Consider the following 24,501-nt stretch of genomic DNA (forward strand, 5'->3'; position numbering starts at 1 on the left):
TACATGTAATATTGCTTATAAATTAATTATAAGTATTTATATATTATACAGTTAATATTATAGAATACATATGAATACATTTGAGATTTGAATAAAGTGTATACAATATATATATTCCACACATAATTCATATTCAATTATTTATCTTTCGAATCAACTTTTGAACATTTTTCAACAACGCTTTAATGAAATAACCATTTTATATAATTATTAATTATTTATAATTATATATTACAAATATATATACTTTGTTTGCATAAATATGTATATTAAAATAATATATGTATACATTTAACAAATTATAGCTTTTATATTTTATTTAGAATTATTTTATTGACAATACTTACTACTACTTACTACTACTATTACTATATTATAAAATACATGTATAATCTATATTTTCATTACAAACATTATATTTGTATAATTCTCAAGATGAACCCTCTGGAGTCGATACAGATATCAATCAATCAAGCTATCAATCTACAAACCTTAGTTTGGGAATCCCTGCTATATGTATAGTATGCAAACTGTGATGCAACTCATAACCCATATCCCATATCTAGACTCAACTAGAGTTTCAACCTGGCTCACGAGCTTAATCTAAACAAGCTGAGCTAGGGGCAGAACAAAAAAAAAAAAACAGGACAGACACACACACACACACACACACACACACACACACACACACACACGTACACACACACACGCACTCCTCTCTCTCACACACACACACACTCCCCTCTTCTCTACACATCACTCACACACACACACACACACACACACACACACACACACACACACACACACACACTCCTCTCTCTACACACACACACACACACACACTCCCCTCTCTTTCACACACACACACACACACACACACACTCCCTCTCTCTCCCTACACACACACACACACTCCTCTCTCACACACACACACTCACAGACACACACACACCAGACGCATGCACACACACTCCCTCTCTCTCTCACACACACACACTCACACACTCTCTCTTTCACACACACACACACACACACACACACACACACACACACACCTCTACACACACACACACACACACACACACACACACACACACACACACACACACACACACACACACACACACACACACACACACACTCCCTCTCTCTCTCTCTCTCTCTCACAGACACCACCACCAACTCCTCCTCTCTCCTGTCTTTCTCTCTCTCTCGTCACACACACACACACACACACCACACACACACACACACACACACACACCTCCCTCCTCCGCCTCTCTCTCCCTCTCCTCGCTCTCTCTCTCTCCTTCTCTCTCTCTCACACACACACACACACACACAACACACACACAGGAGCGTGAATCATTGTGCTGGAGTCCTCTGGTTCCCGCCTGTCTTTTTGTTTTTTAAAGAACAGCAAGATGGAAACGCTGCATGAATCAACTGACGTGATGCGTGGATCCTGAAAAAACCTCACATAATTAACACAGCGCTAAAGTCAGGAAGTAACCGACCTGCAGACACACCACGGCTAGACTGAAGTTCCCCCCCCATTAGTCAAACGTGTTCCTCATTAGTGCGCTCAACCGTGACTTCTAGTTGCGACCATCTGCAAGCTAACAGGGCATGTCTCAGGACTTTCCCAGTAAAGCCATTAGAACATTTGTTCAAAGTGATCCTGGTCTTTTAACAATGTTGTGAAAGTAAACATTAGAAAAGTAACATTCCTATAATGTTTCGAAAATAACAAAATGTAACATTCAGAAATAACATTTTCAGAAGGTAACATAACCAAGAAAAAAAGTTTCTGTAAACGTTTAAATGCTGTACATTCAGAAATAACATTTTCAGAAGGTAACAGAACGTTCTCAGAGCCTCTCTTTGGCCGTAGAGACTCTGACCTGCCGTCCTGAGGTCCACAAGCTGGATTGTTTCTACACCAGTGTGATCCGGCGCCGTCCGGCCCAAGCCAAGAATAACGCAACAGCAGAAGAAATATTAGTCCGCGCAGCAATCCTCCCTCGCGCTAAAGTCACACACATGAATATATGCATGCTGGGCGCTTGCTCGCTCTGAAGTGTAAATAACACCATGCATCATCAATAGGATGAACCATGGAATACTTACAACCTACACTCCCCTGCGAGAATCAAATCAAAGCCCAGGCCGCGCGCAAAATAAAGTAAAGAGTGGGAAAAGCATGTGTGTGTCTAATGAGAATACATTATTGCAGAAACACACACACACACCAGATTGAGTTTCAGCGGGTTGACTCTAATTATTAAAACACTGCGTCTCTCGTGTGTGTGGATTGTTTTGGCTGAAGTTACAAGATAGAGAGGTGAGTTTAAGTTCAATTTCACTTCCAGCAAACTAGTAAAGCAAGTGTGTTTTCTTCAAAACTGAGTACACCGAACCTTTCAGTTTGACAAGAATTATTTCTTTATGTTTATGTTTGCAGTGGCAAAACAAAAGAGATTTAATGCTTAAATAAAAATAAATAAAAAACACATGCTCATCATAGCCATCATAATATATATTTTAATAATAATATTAATAATAATAATTATTATTGTTATTATTAAATATATAAAATATTTTATAAATACAACTATATATTAAAAATTGGTATAAATATTTATATAAATATGCACATAATTAATAATTAATTATCAGCTTTTCATCAACTTGTTTAATTTTTATATATTTAAAAAAAAAAAATTTAACAAAAAAATATTTATTTTATAAACAAAAAAAAAACACCACTACAAAATAAACAATTAAATAATATAATAATAATAATAAAAAAAAAATTCATAAATATGTATATTAAAAATATATTTGCATAATTTATAATTAATATTATGTTTTTCAATCATATTTATTATTATTTTGAAAATGTTTCTATAATAATTATTATTTATAAATTATTTATAAATTTAATAGTAATTATTTTTTCATCAGATGATTATATTTGCATTGTTTCTAGGTTTTTTTATGGAATTGCTTATAACTTTTTCTTTTATTCATTTTCACCACAGTTGCTTTGAGTAACCAGAATTAAGCACTATATTTTGCAATGCATTAGGAATTATTATAAATTCAAAGTATTCTTTCACAAAGAGTAAAAAAAAAAAAGAGTTAGGCACTTTGAGTGCAGAGAAACAGACCTCACTGATCTATTTCATGATTCATGCACCAAACAAACACAAGTCAGATTGAGATCGTTATTTTGTTTATTATGAAAAATGGTCCAGATCAGAATAGAAAATATCATATATTCAGTTTGATTTTGCTGTCATCCGGCGAAAAGCAAACCCATGTCAATGCGGTGGTGAAATTAGTTAAATCAGATCTGGACCACAATCAGCTGCAGTGTGGAAACAGCCAGCAGGCTGAAACCAAATCAAAAATCCACCTTTGAATGAATGTTTCTTATCGCACACACGGAGTTCGCCCTGTTAATGAGTGAAGCAAGAGCAGTTCAGAGGTCACTGAGATGATGTCACAGCGTGAGGTCAGGGGTCACGCGTTTGATGTGAGGAACACCAATCAGTGATAAAACACACAGCATCTCACACCTCATCAAACCGCTGAGGTGCTGTGTGTAAATGAAATGACTTTCTACCGCTGGGATTCTTGAGAACACGCTTCTTAATACGGTAAAAGAAAACGCAAGCGGCTCTGGACCGAGAGAGCCGCAAATACGCAAGACAGATTTCTTTGCAGACGCTGGAAGCAAATTCAGAACTGGGAATCCAAAAGGGTCGGCTTATTACCCTTCAACAACCTCTCACAGACAGTTTTCAGAGATCCAATTCAGCCAGTTTCCACCTGATTACCTTCCTGACCCTAACTCAGACGCCCTATACAGATAAATTCAGATCAGTTCATCTTTATGGCTTATATAGTCTGATAGAGGAGAATATGAAGTTAAAACAGCTTGTGGGATGTAAACCAGTGAGATCTTTATAACAGTAGAGCAGATACTTGATATAAACTGATCTGAATATCAGTCTGTGCTCTATCTGCAGTAATGTCTCAGTGAGATGAGATGTAAATGATCCAAACATATAATGCACTGCATTGAGAGATGAAGAAATAAAGGCTCCCCAGCAAGATGTGAGATGTTCTGGGAGGCTTGTGAAGATCATTTACTCCGCTGAGGAACAGTGAAAGTAAAGCTTCTGGAAACAAACGCTCTCCTCAAAAGATCCTGATGGATCGATTTGAGACTCCTAAAACATGATTGATGGAGAATCAAGTAAAGCTGAGCTGCTTCAGTCCAGTAAGAGTTCATCTGGAGATATTACTGCAAAGAAAATCAGCTCCCATTCTGCACTGCATCAGTCTAACATCACATTACAGCACGGTACAGTTCTGAAGAGCATCTGAAGCACTCGAGGGGTTAACGCTCGACTCAGATCATGAAATTCCACTCGGTCTCTGGGTTTGTGTCGTCGAGCGGCGCTGCAGCTGATCTGGGTTCAGTCTCAGACGTGGAAAATGAACAGAGAGAAATGTTGATGTGTTTAACATGAGCGACTCTCAACGAAGCTCTGCCAAACAGACAGTTCCCCCTCGCTGAGACTATTCACGGAAAACAGAGAGAGAGAGAGAGAGACAGAGAGAGAGAGAGAGAGAGAGAGAGAGAGAGAGAGAGGGGGGAAAGGAAGAAACGGGAGGTTAGACAATAGAGAGCGAAGCTTCTTTCAGTAACTTTAGACAATGAGGCTCGTCTGTTTCTCGTCAGAATGGAGTCGTTAATCTTCATTAAGACGAGTGTTTCGTGGCCTTCAGTTTAGCAAAGAAAGCACTTGATAATTCAATAACTATATTCCTCCCTCATCTGATTACCTCCACACACTCACCGCCTCTCACCTTCAGCTGCTGGTCAACAGGAAACACACACACACACACACACACACACACACACACACACACACACACACACACACACACACACACTCTCACAGACACACACACACACTCTCACACACACAAGTGTGTGTGAACGATTCATCAGTATTTAATGTAAAATAATATGCACATGTAATAAAACTGATGATCTTTCATCAGCCAGCTCCAGCACTGACGTCAGCGAGGTCAGAAATCACTTTAATTCAGGGCTGACAGCTGTTCAGTCACTGTTTTAGCAAACGCACGTCTAATTGATTCCTCATGGATAAAGTCCAGTCCGGCCCTTCCTTTTGTCTCATTAAATATCGTGTTGCATTCAGAAATTCATCACATTGTTGAAGTAAAATGGGTTTCATGTCATGCATAATGATGCCTCATTGGACATAATTCTTCATAAACTTGATGATGACTATCAACATAAAGTCCGTGATGTAAAGATAGCCTTCGCGATCTTTTCCGTGGTTATTTGTGCCTAGCATCTGAATGTAATGGACTGTCAATGAAGAAAAATGTAGGGCGGGACTCGGTTCTGAGCGTTGGTTGTTGATTGGATGCTGAGATGTGGGCGTGGCTCTCAAAGTGGAGGAAGATGAAAGGGGCGGAGTTTAAGCAGGTAAAACGATCAGAGAACTCCTGCATTGGTCACCACGGAGAGGCATTTTGATTAAATATTATGAGGTCAAAACATATTTTTAAAAATAAAACACTATGAACAGATAAAAAACATTTATACAATGCATTTAGAAAATAAGAGACATTTTCATTGCATGCCAACTTGGTTGTTTTTTTTTTTTTTTTAATGTTAAAATAAACAATAGAAAATTATATATAAGAAATCTAACTCAAAATATTAACAAAAACTATGATACCATATCAATGATACCAAAATAACACTTTTAAATCATTTTTATGTAAAGCACTTTCAATCACAACTGGGTATAAAAAGTAAATAGATAAATGTGCCTTGGTCAGAATCACCAAAAACAGTATATATTACGCCAAATACAGACGAGAGATTAATGACACTAATCATTCACCAATTTTCTCATCAAATGATCCAAACACAGAATGAACCTCAGATCTCAAGCAGCGCAAACTCAATGTGAGCTCAGAAACGAACCGTTTAGTTCTCATGTGTCTTCATCCGTCTGTCTCTTCAGTAAGATATTAGTAAGCCTGTAGAACGTGCAGCATCTTCCCGTCTTTCTCCGTTTGCTTCAGCGAAGTCAAAGAGGAAAGAACATCAGTGTGAATCTCTTTCCAGAGGGTCAGCCATTAAAACCTGCATGTCTCTCTCTCTCTCTCTCTCTGTGCATGTCTCTCTCTCTCTCTCTCTCTCTCTCTCTGTGCATGTCTCTCTCTCTCTCTCTCTCTCTCTCTCTCTCTCTCTCTCTCTCTCTCTCTACTCTCTCTTTGGATGTGGGGTCGGTCAGAGAAGTGTCAGAAGCCGGTGATTTGTCGTGTCAGAGGTGAACGGTCTGGAAAGCGCTCGTGACCCCGGGTCGTGACCTGAAACTCAGTGCAGTGCTGTCATCCGTTTTTTGAGCCTTGTAATGTGCTTCTGACGTCTTGCTTTCAGTTCCTCAGAGACGCCAGTTTTAGATATATAAAAAAATTCAACATGAGCACGATTGTCATTCCAATGCTGCACCCCATTCGTGATTCCGCTACTTTTAATATTTACTCCCCCACTAAAATGTTGGTGTATTATTTTTTTTGTGTTATATACATAAAAAAGGTACCTGTTACATAAATGACGGGGCTAACGATCTTGAGTAACTATTTTTAATATTTACTGTCCCTAACATTTTTAAACCTGACTTCTGAAATAGATAACATGCATTTTGCGTAATTTATCATTTTTAAGGAAAATGCATATATTTATACACAACAGCCCCCTGTAACAATGATAGGATCAGCAACTTTTTTTTTTTTTTTTGTTTTATTCCCCTTTTAGTTAAAAACAGGCATTTTGTAATTATAATTAGTATTATTGCTGATATATTGATACAAATGTACAAGATCTATAAATATCTGTACATATATGACAGGACTAAAATGGTGTGTTGTTTCTCGACTGACCTGTTGCCATGACAAAGAGAAATTAACCCAACTAATGAACCATCACTTACCAACACACACACTGCAGTAATAATCACAGCTAACTGCAGCTTTCACTAAACCTACATCTCACACTGATTTCACTGCACGCTTGAGTCTCTTTACTTTCACATTATCACTGTGCTTCTCCAGTAAACGGACTTTGATTTAAGGATGTTTAGATATTTCTACATAGGAAACAAGGATACTGAGGAAGAATGTGATTTCTTTTTGCAGTGCACCATAATAATTTAACATGGCATATATCATGCTACAAGTACAACCATTTTTGGCCATTTTTGTTCATATGCATGATTGCAGTCAAGTCTTAAACTGGCAAGACTGAGGACATTTAACACACGATATGGTAGAAAAAATGCTCCATTGCACTGTGGTGGTGTGTGTATGAGTGTGTGTGTGTGTGTGTGTGTGCTTTTGTTGTTGGGTTCAACAGAGCATGAAGAGAACGAAGAATGAAGCAGGAAAAGAGAGAAAAGAGCATTCGAGGGAAAAAGGGAAGGTTTGTTTACGCTGAACCTTCCTCTGCTGTTGTGTTTGGCATCGGCGGCCGAACTCCCGTCTCAAACACATGATTTTACCCTCGCTCTCTGTTCTCTTTCTGCTCGGACGACAGACTCCTCAGAACAATCACTGCTTCAAAACCTAGACAGCATTACGCTCTCATTCCTGTATTTTCAGCGTCTTAATGCAAATGGTCATTTTGTAGAGTTTCTCTGAGTGAAGTGTGGTCCAGACAGGTTTAGGACGCTCCCTCAGTAGACAGCAGACGAGGGTTTTGAACAGAGACTCAGAGGAATGACGGTCTGTCCTCGTCATCAGAATCAAACGTCCCAGACACTTCCACAGCCCGTATATATCGAGAGACGGGGAACCTCGTGAGTTCACCATAATTCTCCGTTGTGTTTAATCTGAAGTCTCACTTCGTCTCCGATGTTTTCTCCTTAAAATAGCATGAACCCAAATGAGTCCCTAGTTGGCATCCCGTGTAGAGAGTATAGGGAAAAAAGAAGTTTAAACAATCCAGGTTTGCTGCACAATTTTGGCCAAAAATTTGTGTTGACCATAATAATAATAATAATTATTATTATTACTATCTTTTGAAGTAAAATAATGTATGTAGAATGTAAAAACAAAATGAAGATGCTATTTCAAAATTATGATTACAAAATATGAGAATTGTAAGAAAAAAAAATACATATTTACTTCATAATTAAATACTAATATGGCCCAAATAAAAATTGTAAAACCCTTACTAAATAAAACAAAAAGTTATTGCAAAAATATTATTAAAAAATTTAATATTTAATAATTTAATTAAAAGTACTACTTTTACAATTATTAATAATTTGAAAATTGTAAATATTTGTGTATTCTTACAAGTTTCCAAGATTACAATCTTAATAATGATGTCCATCTTAATTTCTTAATCTTTCAGCGACATTAACCAATCAAATGTTTATTTTGATGGAAAACCACAGGGAGCCCTAAATGTGTGTGTGGTGTGTGTGTTGTGTGTGTGTGTGTGTGTGGTGTGTGTGTGGTGTGGGTGTGTGTTTTAAAGCAGCAGTCTTTGCTAATCTGGTAATCACACTGAGGCCTATTACGATTCGTTTTTATTCTGATTAATCGTGAAGCTTGAATGTGTTTTGTCTTCGGAGCACAGTTTGAGACACGTTTGAGATCTCTTCTAAAACTCTTCATTTGCTTATCTGCGTGTCTAGGACAAACATCTGAGATGTTAAAGCAGCTTCTTCTCTGCCATTGCCTTCCTATGGGGAGAGCAAGAGACGCGAAAAGATGAAAATAGTTTGGGATGGAAATTTCTGAAATGCCGACCACAATAGCAGCATGTGATGACGTGTGTTGGGCTAATCCAGGCATAAAGAAAACTCTTTCTAACTGGCTGTATTTCCAGAGAGACTGCTCTGTCAGTATCCACACCTCGCATCAGTCATCCTGACCTCCGTCGCCGCTGATAAAGCTCCCACTTGTTACGGTCGCTTCCCAGCGGGCGTCGATCATCTGTGCCCTGATTATTTAATGTTTTGAATCAGTCTGGTCAGTGGCACGAAACGCAGTCCAGCGCTGCAGTGAAGCAGAGAACAGCGCGGAGTAACACACTCACCACACACATTACAGTCTCTGGAGCCCAAACCCAGAGAGAGTCTCCTGATCTGACGCTCACCTCGCTTACCATCCACACATCAGAGTCAACATTGCAGCGCCACTCAAAAGCCACTTTACTACTATTATACGATGCATTTCAGACTCAAAACAGGAAAATGCAAGGAGGTCAAACAGTAGATCATGCATGCAATGCCAAGAGAATGCATGAACTGATGAAAAGCATGCATTGAATGCAAAGTAAATTGCTAAAAGTGTCTGCAAAATGCATAAACGTAAATGGTGAAAAGTGAGCATTAAAGACCAGAATCAAGTCAGAACTGAACGTTAACTTAAAAAAAAAAAAGTTTAATATTTTGTACGATGATTGGTAAACATTATATAAACATTTGCATGACACAGGTGCTGTCAGCAGAAATCAAAAATCATTTCACTCATATTAAAGACTATGGAAAGAAAGTAGCAGATTTGCTTGATAATTAAAAAAATAACAAAACAAAAAAAATCTGTTAAAAGAATTTAATACACATAACTCATGACTTTATTTACTTATGAACGTTTTCAAAAACAAATCACAAAACAACACAAAAAAACAAAAGAAACAGAAAAAAACAATAACACAACCAACAAACCCATAAAAATAATAAAATAAATTTGATATATTTATTAAATAAACACTGATATATTTCATCAGCATTAATATTAAATAATTAATAATAACTATTTAATAAATCAATTAATAATATTGCTATAAAAACATTTTACATATTAAATAATTATATAAAATATCAATTGACAAATCTGATAAGATCAATTTTACATAAGATCAATTTTAATATAAATATTATATAAATAAATACATGCAAATAAACATTAGAATAAATGTAAATTAAATAATTTATATATATATATATATCTATACTCGTTTGTGTTTTTCACACATTTTTAATAACAAGAAACCATCACAGTCTGGATGGATGCAGATACGCAAATATAAATCTGTATAATAAAAACCAGCCTGAGGTGTTCAGCAGGTCTGGAGAAACCATCACAGTCTGGATGGAAAACTTATATGAGTTCAGTCTTATCTGGAACAGAAACTGTGAGTCTGAACTTTAAAACAGAGTCTGGGTTCAGTGACGGGGAAACACACACACACACACACACACACACACACACACACACACACACACACGCCACCCACCCCACACACACAACACACCCACACACACACACACCACACCCACACTACACACACACCCACGTTATCAGTCTTTACTTCACACATAAATCTTCCAGATAAAGCGAGAGAGAGAGAGAGAGCTGGAGATGGCCGATGAAAGAGAAGGGCAGGTCCTATAGAAATGCAAAGAAGTGGCCTTCTTTTCTCCACTTTAATTCTGTTCATTTGCTGTTGGACGGGGGAGGAATGATGGGACATTCTCAGAGAGGAGACTTCATTAATGCACAGTATTTAACAGCTTTGTGTGTGTGTGTGTGTGTGTGTTTCCATCCGTCAGACCTCCATTCACACACACTGCCATCGGAGAGAGAGAGAGACGTGCTCATCCGTAACATTCAGAAAGACTGAAAGAGAGAAACACACTTTCATCCTGAAGTCACTGTCATAAAGAGAGAAAAGAGCCACAGCGATTCAGTCATTCTTCAGGAGCGAACGCAGACAGAAATTATTATAAACTAAAGTTTGTAATCAAGGATGCGTTTAATTGATCAGAAGTGACAGTAAAGACATTTATAATGTTACAAAAGATTTCTATTTCTAATAAAAGCTGTTCTTCTGAACTTTCTATTCATCTGTGAATCATGAAGAATAAAATGTATCACAGTTTCCACAAAAATATTGTGCAGCACAACTGTGTTCAACATTAATAATAATCAGAAATGTTTCTTGAGCAGCAAATCATCATATTATTAGAATGATTTCTGAAGATCATGTGACACTGAAGACTGGAGTAATGATGCTGAAAATACAGCTGCGCATCACAGAAATAAATTACACTTTAACAGAGATTCACACAGAAAACAGATTATAATAATATTTCAAAATTTTTACTGTACAAATAAATGCAGCCTTGATGAGCAGAAGAGACTTCTTTTCAGAAGTTTGTGTACAAACAAACAAAACAAAAAAACAGTTCAAGAGTAGTTTCTACCAACTCTAAATCCTCTGTTAAATAATAACGTTAATTTTTTGGATGGACTGTCCCTTTAACCCCTGTTTCCGCGTCTCGTGAAAGCACCTTCAGCGGCTGCTCACATACGTGAGAGGAGTGACTTTGTTTGGGGTGAACTGTGTGTATATGTTTTCTCTCATTCATGAATGCGGCAAAGGCTGAAATGCATCTGAAGCATGCGACGCTCAGATACTCAACCCTGTAATTACAGCCAAGGATGTTCAACGAAAGCCAGAGTTTAACTTCCAAACTTGCATTCGCAGCTAGATCCTGACACAGAGAGAGACTGGAAACACAGAGACGGGGTGAGTGTGTGTGATTGGGGTGAACCTCTGTTCTGTGTGTGTGTTATTAACCCCGGCGCTCTCTCTCAGGACAGAGAGCTGTAATTACTGATGTCCTTTGCGTAACAGCTGGAGACCACACGGGGCTGTACGTCTGTCACTCTCTCGAGCTCTCTCTGATGTCTTCATTACAATCAACTAGCGGAGAACTCCACGGGTTTTACTCATTTAACTTACTAATATTAGTTTTTTTTAATATTTGCACTCTTGTTTTGTGACAGAAATGTTCACGGCCCGACAGAAAATATCCAGTGAAAAACACTGGTTATAGCTTTCCTCTCAAACTTTGCAAACCGCAAAATAACTACTCGACTTCTTTTGTGTGTCAATTAAGCGGTTTTCAAATGAAATATGTCATGCAATTTATTGTCTATAGCGCAAGTTTCTACAAACATTGTTTCAAATCAGCTTCCAATCAACTGTCTGTATGCGTTTGTGTCACTTGTAGAGCTGTTTTCACAGAGCACTATTAGGATTGTGTTTGGATTATACATTTTTATGATTTGTGATTATCATAAAAAAGCATGAGTATTTGGGCTAATTTGCCGAGTTACAATAAAAAAGTCAAACATTTTTGACAGATCAATCATTTAGTAAGGGGGGGCATGATTATGGAGGGAATGCGCATTTAACATGCACACGATTTGAAAACCCTCACACTGCATGCCAGACTAAAAGCACATTTCATTTAACAAACTGACAATGTTCTACTCACAACTGAAAATGAAAAGCACTTACTTCCACTTCATCAGTCACTTATGACAATCAGGCCAAACTTGTTTCACTGAAGCGTTTTGCACTGTATACATGTAATCAATTCGAAGTAACACAGATGATAATTTTAAAACAAAACTTAAAAACATACTTAAATAGTCTCCATCATGTTGTTTCAAGACTGCATGACTTTCTTAATTCGAAGTAACACAGATGATATTTTGAAAACATACTGTATAATTAAAGTCCATTGTTGTTTAAACCTCAGAGTTCTTCAAAATATCTTCACAGAAGACAGAGTCATGGAGGTTTGGAACAGCATGAGGGAGGGTCATTTTATATATTTTTGGGTGACCTGTGCCTTTAAGAAGCACACTGCAGTACAGCTACTCAAGTACAGTATACTTGTGGAACACTTGTCATTATTCACTGATGCTCTTCCTCTCAAATATCAGTTTCCATCCAACACGCTTTACTCGTAATGAAATAATTCACAGCATACCTTAACACTGACTTCATTCCACCGCCGGATGAATTTATGACTGAATTCAGCTATTCTGCTAAACTCATAAATCATTAAACACAGAAGGATCGCAAAATGAGTCAACCAATGACACACACTTTAGGGCAAATATATGCATTTAAATCATTGCAATATTCACAGTGTATTGTTCAAAACTCAGTGCAAGTTCTAGTCTTTTTTTGTGTTATTTGCTGTTTAAATACTAAGAATAATTATGGAATATATTAAAGGGGTGCTATTATGCTTTTTCACTTTTTCAGCTTTAGTTAGTCTGTAATGTTGCTGTTTGAGCATAAAAAAGATCTGCAAAGTTACAAAGCTCAAGTCCTCTTCAAAAGGAGATATTTTATTTAACAGAAATCACTTTTCAAAAATTACGACGAATGGCGACGTTTGGACTACAACGCATATTTTCCGTGATTTGTGATATCACAAAGATTGACGCATGGGACGAGACCTGGTTGAGCTGCACTAGCCCTGAAGGCAACGAGTGTTATCACTTTGTCAGCAGACAAACGCTAGCTTTCCCAGACAGACGAACTTAGACTGGTTACAATCATCCGGGTTTAATCGGCGCTCAAATTGATTGATTTTGATGCAATATTTACACTGAAGCTCACAGCAGGCAGCTATGGTAAGGACGCATGACATTTCCCAACCAGGCACCGAAGTGGAGCCAATCACAACACACACTGGCCCAGATAACCAATTACAGCACACACTGGCCCAGCTAACCAATCACAACACACATTTTTAAAACTGACCCAGCTAACCAATCAAAGCACAACTGACCCAGCTAACCAATCACAGCACACACTGGCCCTAGCCTAACCAATCACAGCACACACTGACCCCCGCTAACCAATCACAGCACACACTGGCCCAGCTAACCAATCACAACACACACTGGCCCAGTTAACCAATCCACTGCGCATACCATTTCGTATTCCAGAAGGCGGGCCTTCATTTGATGCAGGAACTATTCGAGCCGTTCATGCAAGACTGGGAGAGAGTGTTGTAATAATGTAAAATATGTGAAAATAATGTGTGTTTTTCGAACAAACTTAGTGTGAGAGCCTATTCTAGTACACACCTAAAACAAAATCAAGACCTTTTAACAACCACAATAATAGGACCCCTTAAAAAATAGAAAAACAAGATATAAAATCTTATATTTCCATGAATCACTTCAAACTCTGTTTCACTGAATTGATTCAAAGTTCTGATTCAATTATTTTACTGTTCTCACATTTAACAACCACAAAAATAATTTGTTCCCCTTCATTTTTAACATTAGATGTGCATTGTAAAAAAAAAAAAAAAAAAAAATGATTTTTTTTTTTTTTTTTTACAATCCGAACTACTCTGCAAACATGATTTTCTTCCTCAGTGTTTCTGTCTTGTTTTCCAGCACAACTATCTAAACATCCTTGAATCAAGACACATGTACTAGAGAAAGGAAAATGTCTTAAGATATCAAGTCTAGTTTTCTAAAATTCTGATCAAAATGAAGTGAGCTTATGCTTAAAACAATAAAACATATCAGCCAATGGGGTCAGAAAAATAATTCAGTTTTCCTTTTGAATTCAGTTTATTTTTTGACCCCACTGACAGATATTTGTTCTTGTTTGAAACAGAAGCTCACTTCATTTCCTCTTCATAATGTTCCTCCAGTAAATGCATCTTGATTTAAGAATGCTCAGATATTTGTACTGGAAAACAAGACAGAATACTGAAGAAGAAAATCATTATTTATAGTGTATTTCAAACCAAGTGAACAACTTTTTTGTCTAATGTTTAGCGTGAAAAGTTCAATTGCGCTGTCTTTCTAATCCACACCGCTTTCACATCTGTAATATAGTAAACAACGGTTTTCTGTACTGCATCCAATTTACCGCTTTTTTACTACAGTAAAACACTTACAACTTCGTAATCTAAACGTGCTTTTTTGTATCAGATCTGCTAAAAGAGCAACGGCGTGAGCTAAACGTGCGTGTTTGTGTTCCGCTCCAGACCATCAGAGATACAGTCATATAAATCCTGACGTCATTTCAGCTGCATTACTCTGCGTGTGGTTTCCATCAGTTTAAGATCTGGCAGGAATGAGATCTTCTTAAATGCATCGTGTGTTTACGCTCTGAGTCCAAACACTCGCGGAAACTCCACTGACACACAACCAGCGCTCATAGTTTCTGTGCAAATCGAGCATTAATGCATGCTGAAAGGCCCCAAATCTGTCTTTCTTCTGCTGCCCTCTTCTTGACGTTTCCCAGAGAAAACCAATCCTTTCAGAATGATGTAATACAGTTAAATGTAAATGTCATGTGACTTAGGCCGAGTGACAGAAGACAATACAAATGTAAGAAAAATCAACTTCTTTATTATTTGAATTAAGTTTATTTTTCTGACCTCACTGGCAGATATATCTTTTTGTTTTAAGCAAAAACACGCTTCATTGTAATACATTTCTCAGAAAACGAGACTTAATATTTTAAGTCATTTTGCATCTCCAGTAAATGTAGCTTGATTTAGGAATTTTTATATATTTGTACTGGAAAACAAGAAAGTTTTTGCGGTGCATGCATGCATTTTTTTTCCTTACACTGCAAAAATAATTTTCTTACTCTGTATTTTTGACTTGTTTTACAGTACTGTACACTAGTTTATTCTTAAAACAGGAAAATAATATCCAATGGATTAAAAAACAACAACAGTTTTTCACTTTGAATTAAGCACAAACTCGTTAAATTTTGATACATTTCTCAGAAAGCAAAACTTAATATCATATGCCACTGTGCATCTCAAGTAAACATATCTTGATTTAAGAATGTTTAGATATTTACACTAAAAAAATACAAAAAATAATGAGGAAGAGCATTATTGTTTGCAGTGTAATCAAAATGTCTCATAATTCTGCCACATTCATGAATCAAATATAAACTCAATGAAAAATCATACATGCAGCTGCTGCCTCGAGACTTATTCTGAACGAAAGGCCTGATAATTGTTTATAGAAACACTTCCTTAAATTACAGCACTGGTATATTTATGTCTTGTTTTGTCTTATTTGGGTGCACTGGCAGGTTCACATCTGGATCAGACTCGTGCTCAGAGAGCCAAACACTGTGAAAGATGAGGAATCGTTTCACATTGTTCTCGGTTCCCTTATTCTTCAAGAGAAACACACAAGAGAGTTTGATGATGTGACGGCAGCTGTGCCACTGCTTTGAATCATGTTGAGTTAGAGCTTTTTACTTTTAGTGCTTGTGCAACATGAAACAATCTACAGCAAATCTTAAAACGGAATTCATTCCACCGCTGGATGAATTTATGGCACTTGCAGGCGTTTTGTTCAACCGTCTGTGATCTTTACGACTGCAGGGAAATATACTGCATAATCAGTTAAACAATACTGAGAACATGCACTTTATCTGGCCTACAATTTTGCTCTGATTGCGTGTCATTAGTCGACTTATTTTGTGATGCTTCTTTGTTTTGTGACTCATGAGTATATGAACGTAAAACAGCCGTGATTTATACATCACAAGCAAATATGCTGCCAGAGATGATGAGTCTGATTCGTTTCCATAGGGGTGCGTGATATGATCAAAATCGTATTTCATGATAACAGTAGGCCTGTTGCAAATGCAATAATCATTATATGGACTTATTACACAATATATGTACATGACCTCAATAATTTATGGTGATGCAATATATCGCCCATTATATTTACCAAAAAACACTACAAAAAACACAATAACATAAAAAAAGTTTTTTTTTTTTTTTTTTTTGCATTTCACTTACACCTGTGTCTTTTGCAGCTTCTCGTACATAACGTGGTGTAGTCATGAGGTGCTAGTTCAAATGTAAAAAATGCCTCTACAAAAATAGTTTTTTATGAGGCAATATATCGCACAACAAAAAGTTATCTTGTTAGGCCTAGATAACCGTGTACATCATAATATACTTATTTTGTTATCTTATTTTAGCTTTGTTATTACAAATAAGTTGCAAATTTGACTTTTTTTGTGCATTTGACTGTTTTTATATTAGAGTTTTTATATTAGATTTCGTTTCAGTTAACGTTTATTTTATTTCAAGTAATGAAAATGTTTTTTTAAAAAGATTTTAGTTTTAGTTAACGCTAATAACCCTGAGGCAAATGCATAAATATTGAGATATATTTTTCAGCCCTACACTTATATATCTCTGAACAAATGTGTACAAATTAAATGAATCTTCCGCCCTGGGAATGGTTTGGCTCTCTCAGGACGTCTGACCCATTTCTGCTCTTGTTAATGTGATTGATTCTGGGTTGGATCAGCACATTCCAGCACGGGTCTGTCCCTGATACGAGGTTCCCTGATGCCCCGGCGGAGATCAAACGCCCTCAAAGCGATTTACAGTCACATGCGTCCACACACATGCTGCTGGAGTTAAAGCTGCTCTACTGAGAGCCGTAACTTATTCACTGTCATGACACGGCCTGCTCTCGCTCAGAGGTCAAAGGTCAGGGTGGCTTCCTGCTCTGACCCCTGGGAGTTCAGAGGTCAAGAAGCGTCCCGTGAGGTCTAGTGGGGTTACGACGGCAGAGTGTCAAAATTATAAATACGAACGCAGATGTTTCTCCTTAAACTCCCTTGGAGAAATTAAAACACACAAATGAGTCAGCAGTTACAGTAAAAGTCTAGAGCTATAAATCAATGTGGAGAGCAGCAACTTGCAAAAAGTTCTCCAAACAACTGGAAAAGGGTAGCTTGAAGACAGATTTTTTAATTAGTAAGAGAACTCAAATAATCATTTATTTATAAACCAAACCTAAAAACACTGATTTGTTGACCTTACTTAGATACACAAGTTTTTGTCCAAAACTTGTCCAAATGTTTTCCCAACTTTCCAAATTTAATTTCTGAACAATTTCACCTTTACAAAGTTGTGCTAGTTTCCAGCTAATTTATTTAAGCTAAATTAAAAAATAATCATTGCTTTACGTTTAATGGCTTAAGAGAAGACACTAGAGGTGAATAGGGTAAAAAACTATATGTTTCTAAGTTGATTTATCACAGTACATGAAGACAATAGTTTTGTATTACAAGTTTTATGAAATGTTATTTTAAATATGCATATTCAAATATGCTATTTCGAATGCATTTTTACAATTTGAACACAACATTGGATAAATTAAGGTTCAAAATTCTTGCTTGATTTTGTCCTCATATTAGAGTTAAAGGTTTTTACAGAGGGGATTTTGGATTTCTTTTTTTATCAGAAAATACTGTCTACAGACACAAAACAAACATTTTCACCATGTGTTTTAGGAATGAAATGCTGTATAAATCAGTGTGAATGAAATATGACCAAACCCTTCAGTAAAAACCTTCAGAATATAGAGAGGAATAAAACTCTAAGTTTTGATGTTTGTACGTGCTGCTGAAGTGGAGAAACAAACTCATTTTGATAAAACAGCCTGAAATCTATAGACGCAAATAGATAAAGTGTAAATATAAAGACAGGTGAATGATATTTGACCAAACCCTTCAGTAAAAACCTTCAGAATATAGAAAGGAATAAAACTCTAAGTTTTGGTGTTTGTAAGTGCTGCTGAAGTGTAGAAACAAACTCTCAGGCTTTAAAAATATGCTTTTTTACCATGTTTTTAGGAATAAGTTGTTATAAAACTTAATCTGAATGATATATGAACAAACCCTTCAGTAAAATCTCTCAGAATACAGATAGGAATAAAATTGTGAGTGCTGCTGAAGTTGGAAAAAAAAAGGTTTAAAGATATGTATTGGAATTGAAATCTACAGATGCAATTAGATAAAGTGTTGAAGCATCAGTCTGTCGAGGTGGAGTCGGTCGCCACGGCGACACTCCGACTCTCTGAGAGCAAACACAGAAACACACTCACACACTCTCAGCGCTGACCGGGGGGAAGTGGCACTTAAACTTTACAAGAGAAACACACACACACATGCAGCAGCACACTGGGGCCTGTGTTCAGCTCAACGCCTTTGTTTGAACCCTCTCGTGTCCCCCTCCATTCACACAATCACACAACACCCCTCCATACATGCCTCTCTCTCGCGCACACACACACACACACACACACACTAAAACACACACACACACCATACAAAACACTCAACATGACAAAAATTCTGAAATTTAGGCAAATCTAAATAAACATAAATCTGTAAATAGTATTTTTGTTTGTTGTCCAGTAAATATATCTAAAAATATCTAAACATTCTTAAATAAAGATACATTTACTGGAGAAGCAAAATGACATAGGATATTAAGTTTTAAGCATAAAACAACAACAACAGCAACAACAAAAAATCTTCCAATGGGGTCAGTAAAATAAACTTAATTTAAAAAGTTTTTTTTTTTTAAGTAAATATGGTTAAATGCACTGTAAAAAACATGATGTGATCAATAAATCAGGGTAACAAATGTTTCTCTGTTACTTTAACCAGTGTTTTGTAGCATCAAGATACTATATTTTTGTTAATATTTTGAATAAGATTTGTTCTTTGTTTCTCCTTTTATGTTAATTTTAGTTAAGAAAAATTGTATTTTTTTCAGTTATTAATTTTTGTTGTTTTAAAATGCCCATAGAATTTAATTAAAAAAAAAAATATATTAATTAATATTTTAATTTCAGTTATTTTTTATTATTATTATTTTTTTAGTTATTTCAGTAGTAGACTAAATGAAAGTGAGAAATGCTGCCTTGGAGACTGAAATAAACTAAAATTAAAGTTTTTTTAAATATTTAATTTCTGTTAATATTTATTTCAAGCAACATTTTTTTTTATGGTTTTAGTTTTAGTTAACTATAATAACCCTGACCTTATTAATTAAATATTTAAACCAATTTCAACTCAATTTTTTAAAAGTTATACGAGATTCAACTCAATTTTTTAAGTCAGTTTAATATAATTTAAGTTGAAATGACCTGAACAGCTAATTTGATTATATTTGAAGTAGCTGGATTCTTTACACAGATTATTAACAATATATTGACATATATCCTGATTTTTTTTTTTAAATGGTCTGATCTGAAATCAAATACATTTACATTAATATTTCATTTACATTTTTATGTTTATTCATGAAATAATTTATTGAATTTCACAGACTCGCTGTGCAAGGGCTTATCGTAGATTGAAGCAACTATTTCGTCCCTCATTCATTCCCCGTTCGGTTCCCAATCGTCCGTCCTTTTCCCATCATGCACTTCTCTCTGACCCGTCCCGACCGGCCTGACACCGGCGGCCTCTCCTCACCTCTCTCTCTCGTACGAAACGCCTTCCTTCAGAGCGAGTTCACTTATAAATGATGTGATTGTGGTTGATTCGACATAGTTCTCCTCTCGCATTCCCTCTTTATCTGGCTGCCCAGAAGGGGAAGTGAATATGGCGGGAATGTGAGGAAAGTTAAAGAGCAATCATCAAGAGCAACTTTCTGACCCAGCGGAGAGAGAGAGCCAGAGATGGACAGGAGATGTAAGGCATTTTTCACGCTTTAAGAGCTCCTTTAGTTCACTGCTGTCAGACGGAGACGATTGAGAGAAAAGCCGAGTGACTGAAAGCTCTTTCTCTGCACGCATTTCTCTCTGCATTTGCATGTAAAAGCTCGCGGACGGCGCTGAATGCTCCTCGCTTCCCCGGAGCCATGGAGACGGCAGAAAAGGTGCAAAATTCAGTCGGCTGAACTTAAAACGACTTTATTAAAGTGTCAGTGATCAGAGAGAGGACACAGAAGCGCTCAGTGTTCGCCCCGAACCGCCGTTACACGCTCAAAAAGCTTAATGACCTGCTAAGAGCATTACGCTCTAAAGACTTGTTGACGGAGACTCGATGCTCACGCCTAAAAAAAAAAAAAAGATTAATTTGGTGAAAATTGCAGGAATTTGACTGAAACACAAGAGCTTTTGTGCTGGAAGAGTCAGTGGGAAGTTTTAGATGCTACGTGCCTCGTTCAATTCGTTCAATTAATTGGATTTGTTCCAATTAAACACAGCTCGCCTTTCAGAATTAGTTATTTTAGTTAACTAAAACTAAAAACATATTTTCTTTGCTTAAAATAAAACAAATGTTATCTGAAACAAAATTAGACACTTTTTAAATTTTTTTAGCTACTTTCAATTTCTCATTTTTCTTTAGTTTAACTTGATGTACTAAAATAACTGCAACTAAAAAATAAAACTACAATTAAACTAAATAAAAAACTACAATATATAGATATATTAAAACAACTACTAAAATGACTAAAACACAACAAAATTACTAAACTAAAATTAACATGCAAGTAGAAAATAAATTCTGACTTAAAATATTAACACAAAATATAATTGTATATCAATTATACTAAAATGACACTGTATACAACTGATGAATAGATTATAGAATATTATTTGCTATTTGATAAAAAAAAATTAAAATAACTTTGTGGTTCACATAAAATGCAAAAAAAAAAAAAATCTAAACATGTTCTTGTCTTGTTTTTCAGTAAATAATCAAAACATTCTTAAAGATAAATTTATGTGTGAAACAAAATAGAAAATTATACATATTCTTTTAAATAAATTTTATTTAAAAAAAATAATAAAAAAATTAAGAATTACCAAACAAAAATGTCAATTAGGGTCAGAAAAATAAAACTTGTTTTCTCTTTAAATTAAGTTTATTTTTCTGACCCTAATGGCAAATATTTTTACTCTTGTTTTAATTATAAACTCACTTAATTTTGATTTTTTAAATATCTAAATTGTTTGACTTTACGCTTAATACAAGAACAAATATCTGCCAGTGCAGTAAAAATAAATAATATTTTTTCGCTTTGAATTAAATCTATTTTTCTGACCACATTGGCAGATATTTGCTCTTGTTTTAAGCAGAAACTCACCTAATATTTTTCATAAAACAGTGCTTAATATCTTAAGTAATTTTACTTTACTCCAGTGAATGTTTAGATATTTTACTGGAAAACAAGAAACAAACAAACAAATAAAAAATAGAAAAAGCAAACGAAAAAAAATAAGACAAGATTGTTTAATTGTAATTGTTTATTTCATACTATGATATTTCATGTTTTATGTAAGCAAATGTGACTCAGGAGGAAGAGCAAAGGTAACTTCATTTGACAAGATTGAAAAAAGATTGACTTTTCTTTGCACAAACCATCATATAATTAATGTACGAGTAAGTTAACCAATTTTATAGTACCTTTGTGGAGCTTTATGGTCATTAAATACAGTAAATTGTCCTAAATATCAAAGAAAATCAAGAATATTTGGAGAATAACATTAGTATTTAAAGAACAGACTCACTGTCACCCAAAAACTCATTGTTTTCTCTTCTGAGTGTTGTACGTGAACATGCCGTGGACAGAATGAATGGACGTCTGAGGAGCTGTAAAATGGGATCAAACTCACACAATAATCCTTCACACAAAGAGAAAGAGCGAGAAAAGGGATTGAGAATATCTTGTAAAGACGAAGATCAAACTCTTGGCGGGACGTCCTGGGGTTTATCTGCTCTCCGTCGGCTTTGCGTAATTAATGAGTTTCTGATTTATGCACATAACTAACAACAAACAACATCATAAATAAAAAGCATCTCTAATGAAGCTCCTCATAATTACCCAAATGAGAGTCGTAACGAGCAGGAAAAACAGATGAAAAGCATCAGTATCTCTGGAATTATGAAATATGAAAGATGCAATCAGTCTTTTACTTTATATTGTTGTTTATGATGAGACGTGATTAAAAGCGAATGCTCGATAAATCCAAAAACAGAGGGATGATTTCACCAAAACCAACAAACGCTGCAGAAAATCAGAGATCTGGCAGCTGCTTATAAACACAAAACTAATTCTGTTTTAGCCGTTCTGCTTCGACAGCACACACCACACAAATAAACACGCTAGCGATGCAACATCTAAACCTCACACAGAAATTCCCTTTAAAATATATGAGATCCACACAGACCACGGGGATAACGTCCAACACTAATGTTTTCTGAGAACAAACACTCCAATCAGCCTTTACTGAAATAATTCACTCAGAAATGAAAAGTCCATCATTATTCACAACCAAATGTCCTTCTTAATGTTGTTATTTAAATACCACTCATATACAATTCATAAATATTTTATAAATTACTATAAATTTAAAAAATAATCAAAAAATAATCTTAAAATAATATTGCTAAAAAAAATACTAAAATACATAATATATACATAATTTTAAATAAATGTATAAATTTTTCTATTTTCTATTTTCATTTCAGTTTTACAGTTTTAGAAATTTTGTTGTGTTTTTGTCAATTTTATGACTTTTTAATTTATAAATATATATATATTAAACAAAATAAAAATGTATAAAGTTTATTTTATTTCAAGTAAAATCACAAAAAAAAAAATATTTTAGTTAAAGTTTATTTTATTTCAAGTAACATTTTTAGTTAACTATAATAACATCCATAATAAATGTTTAGCAGAATAAAAAGAACAGAAAAATTCACAAAAACTTTTTTAAAAACCATGAAAATAAAAAAAAACTATTTAAAGAAAATAAAGCTATTTTTTAACTAAGTCTGTGAAAACTCCTCAAAATAATGTTTTATTGCACAATGACACTGAAAAAAAGGGCGTGAAAACAGTTTTCATTCAGAAATTGCTAATAAATTTCACAAACAAAGTAATGCATTGAAATAAACTTCCGAAGTGCTTTCTTATAAAACTCAAAAAAATAATTTTTATAGTGCATTATTTTCAAGGAATTACATTAAGCATATTTTTTAGGAGCTTTTTGTACAAACATACTTATATATGTAGTAGTAGCCCTTTATTTTATTTGATATATATATATATATATATATATATATGACACTGAGAACAGAAGGCACATTTAAATAAGACTAAGGACAAAATCAAAGAAATAAATAATAATAATGTGGTATACATCTGGGACAGAAGATTTATGTACAGATTTGTGCATTATTTAATGTATATACACCTGTATATACAGTAAATATAAATAAAAATATGTATATGTATTAAAATAATACTTGAGAGAGAGGCAATAATTAGTTATTAAGAAATTAATTACAGAAGACAGGTCTCCACAAGTCACATTTAATTATTTTATCAACAGAAGGCAAGATTTTCAGTGAATAACAATATAAAAGTATAATCAGAGATTCAGAGCAGAGTCGTATGAACTACTGTTGAATCTTTGGTAATGCATCTTTCATTACACTGACTGACGCAAGCACCTCAGAGACTCGGCTGAACCTCTCCTCCTGCTATTGACTCAAGAAGGAAACTCATACAGGTTTGGAAGGGTGAGAAAATAATGACTGAATTTCCATTTCGGGCTGAAGTACCGCTCCAAACAGAGCTGCGATATTGAGTTATCTGAGCGGGCCGTCTGAGAATTCATATTCAGCATCCAAGAGCCATATGGAAGACATTAGCATCTGTAAGCAGCCTTCTTTCGCTCCAGCACTAGTTTTTCGAGGCTGTTTGAAGGATTTGGAGA

This window comes from Cyprinus carpio, chromosome A14, assembly GCF_018340385.1.
Source record: "Cyprinus carpio isolate SPL01 chromosome A14, ASM1834038v1, whole genome shotgun sequence".
Taxonomy (NCBI): domain Eukaryota; kingdom Metazoa; phylum Chordata; class Actinopteri; order Cypriniformes; family Cyprinidae; genus Cyprinus; species Cyprinus carpio.